Source organism: Elephantulus edwardii, unplaced genomic scaffold (genome assembly GCF_000299155.1).
Source record: "Elephantulus edwardii isolate Elephantulus edwardi_28Jun2011 unplaced genomic scaffold, EleEdw1.0 scaffold00135, whole genome shotgun sequence".
In the NCBI taxonomy this organism is placed as follows: domain Eukaryota; kingdom Metazoa; phylum Chordata; class Mammalia; order Macroscelidea; family Macroscelididae; genus Elephantulus; species Elephantulus edwardii.
Genome location: NW_006399885.1, coordinates 7,128,592 through 7,139,053, shown reverse-complemented (window position 1 = coordinate 7,139,053; position 10,462 = coordinate 7,128,592).

Sequence of the window (10,462 nt, the reverse complement as noted above, 5' to 3'; positions counted from 1 at the left end):
AACAGAAGCAGGGAAGAATCTGGAGACAAGCAAATCATGAAGGTCATTAATTCTACAACCTACACCAAGAAAACCAAGCTCACTGCCATCAGCTTAATGCTAGCTTACAGCAACCTGAAGGACAAGACAGAACCGTCCAGAGTGTTCCCAAGGCTGGAAATACTTCAGGGAAGCAGAGTGCCTCAGCCTGCTCCCAAGGCAGGAACCACTGATAGATTCGAACCACTGACCTTCCAGTTAGCAGTCCCACACAATCCATTGCATCAGTAGAGTCCCTTGCAGTTAAAACTACTCCAATGAGTCAATTCTGACTCAAAGCGACTCTCCGCCAGGTTTCTGAGGCTGTCAATCTCTATGGGAAGCGACTGCCTCTTTATCTCCCAGGGAGCCAATGGTGAATTTGAATGACTGATCTTTCAGTCAGCAGTGTGACATGTAACATACCACCAGGGCTCGCAATACAACCTATAAAACAAGAGAAGAAAAGTCCCCAAACCACCTGACATCCAGTCAGGAGGACTCTCCACTGGTTTCTGAAGCTGTAAATCGCAGAAACTTGAGAAAGATAGATCACCTGTCTTTCTCCCTAGAAGCAACTGGTGGATTCAAACTTCCGGCCTCTGGCTTAGGAGTTCAACATATGGAAGAGGAATAGTCTGAATTTGTTGGAGAAAAGCAGGAATGCCATCTCAAGAGAAAATTCTACAAAGTAGTTGTTTTTCTTCCAGACTGAATGAGAGGCCAGGAGCTGGGTGAAATACTAGGCCATTGGGGTTGGAGAATGAAAAGGTCAAAACCTAAAATCCCTCTCTGGTAGAAGGAAGGGAAACCAGTAGTTTTTGCTTTGTTTTGACACACAAGAATTTAAAGGTTAGATAACAAATATTAGGGGGGAAAAACCTCAAGTGACACAAACAAGTATTGATCACAGATGAGATAACAATTCAGTCACTGACTTAGCTTTTATCAGACCAGCTTCTTTTTTTTTCTTCAGACCAGCTTCTGCATCTACACAGCAGGACCAGACCTGGAAACTTTCTTCTAAATCAAAGTATTTCTAATTTCCAAATCCCGTCACAAGACTGTCACCCTCAGCAACCCTATGTTAACCTAAAATTACTGTGGGAAAAAAAAGATACATATAATATTTCCCAAATAACAAACATCTATTGGAAATGGATTGCCTAAAGAAATCGCTCCACCAGATATATAGTGAAGTATATTGAACAAGGTTTCAATTTCAGATTCATGAGGCAAATTCTGAAAGAATGCATTTTGCAAAACACTACTGTAGTGCTCGAGGGTATATGCTTACAACTCCCTCATGGAGCCTGGCACTGTGTCAGCAGATAGTGAGAGTTCAATTAGTGTCTATTATTCGAGAAACAAACCAAAGTGAAAGGAGAGAATAAAAGTAAGAAAGAGTGAGCAAATAGACAAGCAATAGATCTGCCCACTCGGTTGTGAAAATTCAGACAAGACAAAGCCAAGGCCCTTGGACAGGGCCTTGTTCTTGGGCACAGCTCTACCGCAGCACAGAGTAGGCAGTCTGTAAGGGTATGGTGGTGCGATGATGGTTAGGTACTGACCAAAAAGGTCAAGAATTAAAATCTACCAACTTCTAAGGGAAGAAATATAGCAGTATGCTTCATTAAAGGTTATACCCTTGGGAACTCTATAGGGCAATTCTACTTCATCCTACATGGGTGCAAAGAGTTGGAATCAATTCAGTGGCACTCAACAACTATACAGAAGGTGCAGTATCCACCCCACCAAGAAGCTGATAACTCTTCCTCTGGGATTGGGCCCTTCTTCTCTCACGGAAAGGGAAGGCCCAGCATGTATGTCTCTTCTGTGATTCCAACACCAGTTAGAGCTTTCTGGACCAGAACTGCTAACTTGATCAAGGTTGGGCCAGTAGAAGTCTCTCTTCAGGGAATTTTGACAGAGGACCTAGAGGGAACCATCTCTACATGTGGCCAAACTGTGGACACAAGTGCCCATATATGAGATGGTCATTTTCTACCAAGGTGGACTAAGAAGCAGAGAAAGGTCTCTTGAGATAAGAATAAAGCAGGCAGGCGTGTGGGGAGCAACAGATGCAATCCTGACAGATGTCTGGGTCCTAGATCTAGCCCTGCCTAAAGCCCAGGTGGTTTACGGTCTTTGGCTTTCAGTCTCAACTACTAATGCAATACGGGCTCACACAGAGAATCTATTTTACCTCTAAAATAAATTACCCTAATAGAACAATCCTAACCACTCCCAAACCCCCCTCACCTCCTGCCAAGACTATGGGCTATGGAATCAAACTCAATTTCCTGCCAAATGAACCTATAAACCTGTAAGGTGAATAACGCCACCAAAGAAGTCTTCCTCTTAGAACAAGCTACCATATGAGATCAAAAGGACAGAATTCGCCCTGGGGAAAGCTCAGACATCCTTCAGCGAAAGGCTTTACGGACTGAAGGTGAATACGGAAGCAGGAAGCACAAGGAAGAAGTGAGAAGAGTGTTGTTACATTGTGAGGGTTGCAATCAAGAGTCAGGAACCAAAAATGCTGAGGATTTACTAAATGGAAACCTAATTTGTCCTATAAAACATTCACCTAAATCACAACTAAAAGTATAAAGGAGATGAGCAAGTCAGGTTACAGAGAAGGGGCAGAAATCCATGAACTTCCACATCAACCTGAGGAGCCAGGTGCCAATCACAGGAACAGAAGGCTTGCGGGGCAGCACCTCGGATCCTGCCTTGGCTGAAACAAAGAAGGCACTGGATGGTGAGGATGGGGGGGAGTGACTAAAAATTAAACAGCTCTTCCCTCCACTTCCTCCTTCCCATGTATTTATATATGTTGTTGTATTGTTACGTGTCATAAAGTCGCTTGTGACTCAGAGAAGCCCTATGTACAGCACTTCTGAACCCAGCACTATCATGAGTCAACCTCATTGTATCTGACACACCTACTCGAGTTACCACAGTCACTGAGTCAATCCTTCTCATTCAGGGTCTTCCTCTCTTGTGCTATCCCTACATCCATCCAAGAACAATGTCTCTCTCCAAGGACAGGTCCCTCTTTGTAGCATGCCCAAAGTATGTCAGATAAGCTTCCGAATCCTTTCCTCCAAGGAGCAGCCTGGTTTCACCATCTCCAGGACAAATCTGTTTGTTCTCCAGTTTATGGTATAGTCAATACTCTTTTCCAGCACCACAGCTCCAAGGCATCAATTCTCCTTCTATCATCCTTAGTCACTGTCCAGCTTTCTGATGCATAGCAAGTAATTGCAAAGACCATGGTTTGAATCAGGCACATCATAGTTTCCAGACTGACATTGTTGCTCTTCAGTAATATGGAGAGGTCACTGACAGCAGATTTTTCCATTGCAATTCATCTTTTGATTTCCTGGCTTCTAGTCCTAAGAGTGTTGACTGTGGAGGCAAGCAAACTGAAGCTGTTAACAATCCTAATCTCTTCACCAACCACCATGACACTGCCAATCAGCTCAATTGTGAGAATTATCATTTTCTTGATGTTGAGCTTCATTCCATATTGAAGGCTGCAGTCCTTGACCTTCTATAGCAAGCGCTTCAGGTCCTCCTCAGTTTTAGCAAGCAGGGTTGTGTCATCTGCATAACGCAGGTTGTTGATGAGTCTACCTCCAATCCTAATGCCTCATTCCTCCTTATAGAGCCCAGCCTTCCAGATAACCTGTTTTGCATATAGATTGAAAAGGTATGGAGATAGGACACATCCCTGGAGTACACCTTTCCCAACTTTGAACCATGCAGTCTTTCCTTGTTCTGTTTTGACGACTGCCTCCTGCAGTCTTTGCATAAGCACGATCAAGTGTTCTGCGATTCCCATTCTTCTCAGAGTCAGCCATTTTGTTGTGATCCACACAGTCAAATGCTTTTGCATAGTCAATGAAACATAGAGTTATTTCTCTAGTACTCCCTCCTTTCAGTCAAGATACATCTAACATTGGCTATGATGTTCCTAGTACCATGGCCTCTTCTAAACTCAGCCTGCACATCCTCCAGATCTGGCAGTTTTCTATTGATGTGCTGTTCCAGACATTTTGGGATAATTTTTCAGCAGGATCATTCTTGCATGTGATATTAATGATACCAAATATTTCTAGAAGATACATACACGATGCAGTAGTTAAGTGGTCAGCTGCAAACCAAAAGGTCAATGATTTTAATGTACTAGCTGTTCTCATGATAAAAATGAGGTAGCCTGTTTCCATAAAGGTGTATAGCCTCAGAAACTCTAAGAAGTGGTCAAATTGACTCCCTGGCAGTAGGGTTGTTTTATTTTCATTTTTTTGGTTTCATGCTTGGGAGGGTGGAGGGCAGGCATAGGAGGGGAAGGCCCTCTATGAGGTGGATTGATTCAGTGACTGGGGTAATTAGGATAGGTATATCGGTGACAGTGAGATTGGCACAGGACAGAGCAGAGTTTAGGGCTATTGTACCTAGGGGTCGCTATGAGTCACAAGCGACTCGATGGCACATAACAACAACAACAACAACAACATAGTTCTCCTACTAACTTCTTCTCCACTCACTTTGCTCACTTCACTGTCATTTTACTGAAAGGCCTAGACTCCTCGCATCTCCCTCACAGATGCTGGGTCTGTGGCGACAAGAGTGTAGCTGCCAAGAATTAAGAATCAGGAATAGTAACAGACTCCACACACAGATAGCAGAGCTGAAAGAAATGAGGACAATAGCTCATTTCTGTCCATTTCCTCAATACTTCATTCTTGTGAAAAGGATTTAAAACACAAATAATTTACTTTACATTTTAAAAGAAGAAATTTATTAAAAATAATGTATGCTAAATAAACATTAGAAACAATGTCTAAATAAACATTTAGAATAAACTAAATACATGCAGAAAGTTAACAAAAAAGAATTCCTTGCCCTCAAGTCAGAACCAACTCATAACTGACCCTCCAGTGGGTTTTTGGGAAGCTGTAAATGGCAAAGGAGGAGATTGCCCATCTTTCTCCCTCAGAGTCACTAGTGGATTCGAACACCAGAGCGGTGCCACCTTTTGGATAGCAGTGCTATTCCCTAAAGACTATGCCATCAGAGCTCTCTTCCAGGGAGCTAAGAACTTAAACAAGAAATTAAACAAAAGAAGAGTGGTAGCAATTTATGGCCTCGGAAAACCTACTTTTGGGTCATCTCTGAGTCCATTCTGACATAGCAGCAATGAGTTGGCATTTGATTATTAAAGCAGTGGGCTTCAAGTTAACACCACCTCACTGGCTGATTTTTCAGAAATAATCGTCAAATTTTTTTTTTTTCGAAAGTGCCTCTAGGTGGATTCGAACATCCAGCCTTTTGGTTAGCAGTTTAGCATACTATTACTACACATGCATTGTCTTAACACAGAAACAAATCCCTCCCTGTGCGTTGCAGTACTTTTGTCCTGGTTGTCGCTAGGTGCTGTCAAGAGGATGCTGACTCATACTGACGCTATGGACAGCAGGACGAGACCCCGCCTGGTCCTGTGCCATCCTCACAATCTCAGCTATGCCTGAGACTTTTCTTGCAGATCTTAAATAAAATTGAATGCTCCAAACTCAGGAAGATACTCAAGCTCTGTGTAATCCATTTCCTTTTTAAGGGAAGTTTATATATCTTAGAGACTCTTGGGAAAGAAATATACTAAGTTAGAAGTCCATTAAGGTTGCTAAACTTTATTGCTATGCCTCTGTAGGGAGCTCCTTGCTAGTCTGTGGAGAAAGATAAGTAGTTAGAAAGTCAGACTCCTCTAGACATTGCAAAGTAGACTCCAGAATGGCAGAGCCAAAAAGTTACACATTGATCATCACAAGCCACGTTGTTGTTGTTGTTGTTGTTGTTGTTGTTTTTGTGTGCCATCAAGTCTAGTATGACCTACAGCAACCATATGAACAACAGATCTGAGCCCTGTCCTATCTTGTGCCATCCTCACGCTTCCTGACACATTGTGGCAATCATTGTGCCAATACATGTGGTCAAGGGTCTTCCTATTTCCTATCCTTCGCCAACCCTCTACCTTCCCAAGCATCATGTCCTTCTCCAAGGAATAGCCCATCCTAGCCATAGTATACAAGGTGAAGCCTCATCATCTTTGCCTTCCAAGAGCACCCTGGCTGTACTCTCTCCAAGACATATTTGTCTATTCTCTTGGCCATCCATGGGATGTTCAGTGCTCTTCTCCAACACCAATTCAAAGGCATCAATTCTTCTTCTGTCATCCTTCATAATTGTCCAACTCTCAAATGCACAGCAAGTGATTGGAAAGACCGTGGCGTGAATCAGACTCACCTTAGTCCTCAAACTGGCATCATTACTCCTCCATAAATTGGAGAGGGCCCTAACTGCAGACTTTCCCAGTGCACTACATCTCCTGATTCCCTGACTGCTAATATGAAGGGTGTCAACTAACCATATTAGTTTCAATGAATGACAAGATTAGAAGTCAGACATGCTGAAAATTGAGCTCAATTCTTCCAATTCTGTTGCAGGTCATATTTCCACTGATCTTGGATTTCTCCATCTCTGAAACAACTCAACTATTTAAACCTGGTATTTGCTACCTTATTCTATAAAAGGACACAATTCCAAAACACACTGCTTGCTGCCTAGTCAATTTGGACCCAATGGCATACCTCTGTTGAGGGCTATAAATCTTGACGAGAGAAGACTGCTCATCTTTCTGCCTTGGAGAAGCTGATGGATTAGAAATGCTGACCTTTTGGTTAGCAGTCCAGTACTTAACCAAGTATACTTCCTATGAAAGGGCAGATGGTGCAAAATTTAGGCTAGTGGGTCACATACAGCTTCTGTTGTATAATGGTCTTCTCCTCTCCTTTATAACAACACAAAATGCTTCAAAATGTAAAAGTCATACTTCACTCACAGCAGACCCATGGTGTGCTGATCTCTTACATGATCAAAGGAGTGCTGGTACACGGTGTTTTACATTGCACTGATAAACAATTAATGGATTTTTATTTCTTTTTCTATGCTCCTCATGCACAGCCACCACTTGCATGTTGTTATGATGCTGAACTGAAAAAGACTAGGAAGAAAGTCCTGCAAATCTACTTCCAAAAGCCCCGAGAATCATAACAGCTGTGCAGGAAGGGGTCACTATGAATCTGTGGCTGACATAATGGCAAATACCAATAGCATCTCAACATGGCATAACATGTCTTCAAAAATAGCTGTGAAAATTTGTATTACATTAATTGATGGTGTTTTTTATAATTGTTAGTGTGCTTGGAAAGGGGGTAGTTTTCTTTTTGCTTTCAGATAAATTTCTAGACCTTGAATGAGCCAGTCACTGGGCCTGAGGGCTCAGGACCATAGACTCAGTGGGCACCTAGTTGATTGCTATCCTGTAGTTGACAGAGACACTGTTCTACTTCCTACTGTGATAAGTATCAAGTAGGTTCTGAACAGTGAGTGGACAGCCATGTAAAATCCAGGATTGGTCTCTCACTATCTGGAGAAAAAGGAACATGATCAGAGACATAAGGGAACTAATTAGTACAAAAGGCTATGTGAATCCCAACTATAGTACCCTAACAATAGAAGAATATGATCATGCCCAGCTACCACCACCCATCTTTCTAAAACAGATCACAATAGAAGGTGCTAGATGGAGTAAGAAAAAACATGGACCAATAGTCACAATCACAAAAAAAATCCATCTGATAGACACCCATTAAATCTGGAACTGAACTCATGCTCTTGGCTCAACTTTTAGCCAAAAGAAACCCATGCCAATAAGGTGAACAAGAATACCAGGAGGCATAAAATCAACCACATGAGCTCAGAATGGAAGGATTAGATCAGAAATAAAGGTCAGATATGGGAAGCCAAACTTTATACCAAACATTATATGAAAACCGTTGTTCAGGAATTGAAGGAATTATAAATTTATAAGTTAGGATTTCTCTTGTGGCAGCTCACAGAAAATGAGCTGTTTTGTTCCCTGCAGACAGGAGACAGCTAAGGCCCACCTACAGAGGGAGTGTTACTTCCTGACCTAGAGTTCACCCTGAGGCATCAAGGTAATCCTGAAGAGTATACCAAATTTTTGCATTTGCTAACCCCTCCCTCCTGAGAAAAAGGGAAGGTTTTTCAATAGAAAGAGCTTGGCTTCATTTACAAGGAATTCCTTTTATGATTTACTTCCTGATAATTTTCAATAAAGACACAGAGAAGCTTGGCTTGGGGTCTTCAGTGGAGAACTGCTGGCCCCCTGTTTTACGCTCTCTGTTCTATCTCATTCCTGGTTGGCTGTCTCATTATTAGTAATTATAAAATTACTTTACCCTCAGTCGGCAACAGTCAGAAGGCAGGAAAAGTGAGGAAAGAAGAAAAAATGGAAAACACAAGGAGGGAGAAGTGGGAAAATACTGTTACCATCAACTCCACAAAACAAAATGTATATCAATTGTTGAATGGAAACCTTATTTTCTCTGTAAGCCTTTGTCCAAATTATAATTGTTGTTGTTGTTGTTGTTATGTGCCGTCCAGTCGCCTGCGACTCATAGCGACTCTATGTACAACAGCCCTAAACTCTGCTCTGTCCTGTGCCAATCGCACTGTCTCTGACACTCCCATCCCAATTATAAAAATATGGAATGCTTCACGAATTTGCGTGTCATCCTTGCGCAGGGGCCATGCTAATCTTCTCTGTATCGTTCCAGTTTTAGTATATGTGCTGCTGAAGCGAGCACCAAATTATAATAGAAAAGAAAATTAAATCTCTAGGAAAACAGTGTAATCATAGAACTCTACAAGAAGTAAACAAACACACACACACAGACACAACCACACACAAACCCCTTCCCAAGATTTGTCTTGGAGAAAGTGCAACCTGGCTGCTCCTTACAGGCAAGGATAGTGAAACCTCACCTTGCATACTTTAGGCATGTTATTAGGAGGCTCTAGTCCCTGGAAAAATATCAACTGTTGGGAAAGGTGAAGGATCAGAGAAGGAATGTCCTCAAGAAGATGGACTGACACAATGACTGCAGCAAGGGGACTGAGCATAGAGCAGACTGTGTGGATGGCGCAGGGTAGGGTGAGGTCCTGAGCTGTGGTTCATAGGGCCACTGTGGGTGACAGTCAATTCAATGGCCCTTAACAAGCAACTATTTTTCCAAAGATCCTCCCTAATCTTCCACAACACAGACACATCACTGCAGCCTCGCCACTGGGGAAACACTTGAGCTGATTATTTCTCTTAATCAAACAAACAAAATGAAAATGCTGTGCAAATGCAAAATGACATTATTCTAGCCATGGCTGGCACAATGTGGGGGCCTTTCCAAGACCCCACTTTGCACAAACCACAGCTCTCCAAATATAGCATCCCTGGGCCATTTCTACTCAAGAATTCAAAAGAAATTAATACAAAGCAAAGAAACATCAATGGCTTGGGAATTTTTATTCCTGCAATTAATTATGATTCTCTCTTTGCAGAGATAGATAAGATGGGAAGAAGAATAACAGGCCATAGGCTATTCAGAATTTAGACTCTTTTTGGGTGCTGGATTCATTGAAGCTGTTATTAAACACAACCTATTATAATACATGTCATTTTCTTAGGCACTGGGAAACAAATGTACAAAATTCAAGGCATGAGCTTATATTTCAGTAGAAGCAACAGAGAAGACAATGATCCATTCAAAAGAAACCAAGAAATAGGGAAATTCAAAAGAAAAAGATGGTGTCCAATCTCCAGCAGGGTCAAATAAACCAGCAAGACAACTGAACTGCATTAAGGAAATATTTGAACATGACCTTCAAGAATAAGTGTAACTGGGTTGTGTAGTAAAACAGCAGGGCACTGACAGAGGGAGGCTGGTGATGCCTTATTTAAAACTAGCTGGCATCCCAATGGTGGTTGAAAGTTGAGCCATAGTAACTTGAAGCCTTGTTTCCAACAAGTACACCAACATATTGAGCTTCTGTTCCTCAAAACCCATTTTTGTACCTTACTTGTAGTAAGCCAGATCATCCAAATTAAATAACAAAAGAAATGTGACTTTAAGGAAATGTATTGTCTATATAAAACAAAAAAAGAAATGTTGCAAATTCTCAGTTCAGAGGATTGTTCTAAATGATACTCAGGAGTCCTGGTGGTGCAGTGGTTAAGCGCCTGATTGCTAACCAAAAGACATAGTTTGAATACACACGCCACTCTGCTGGAGGAAGATGGGGTCTGCTTCAGTTAAGATTACATCTAAAGAAGGTTTATGCACAGAATCATTCTTTCTTCGATGGCTTCCAGGGAGGAGAATTTAAGGAGGCAGGAACAAAAATTAGTAAATAGACACATACAAATACACTGAGATTGTACTTATAACTTGTTAGTCAAATTTGTGTCTTCTAGGTTGCAACACCCCCATGATACATCTTCAAGGATATGAACATGTAC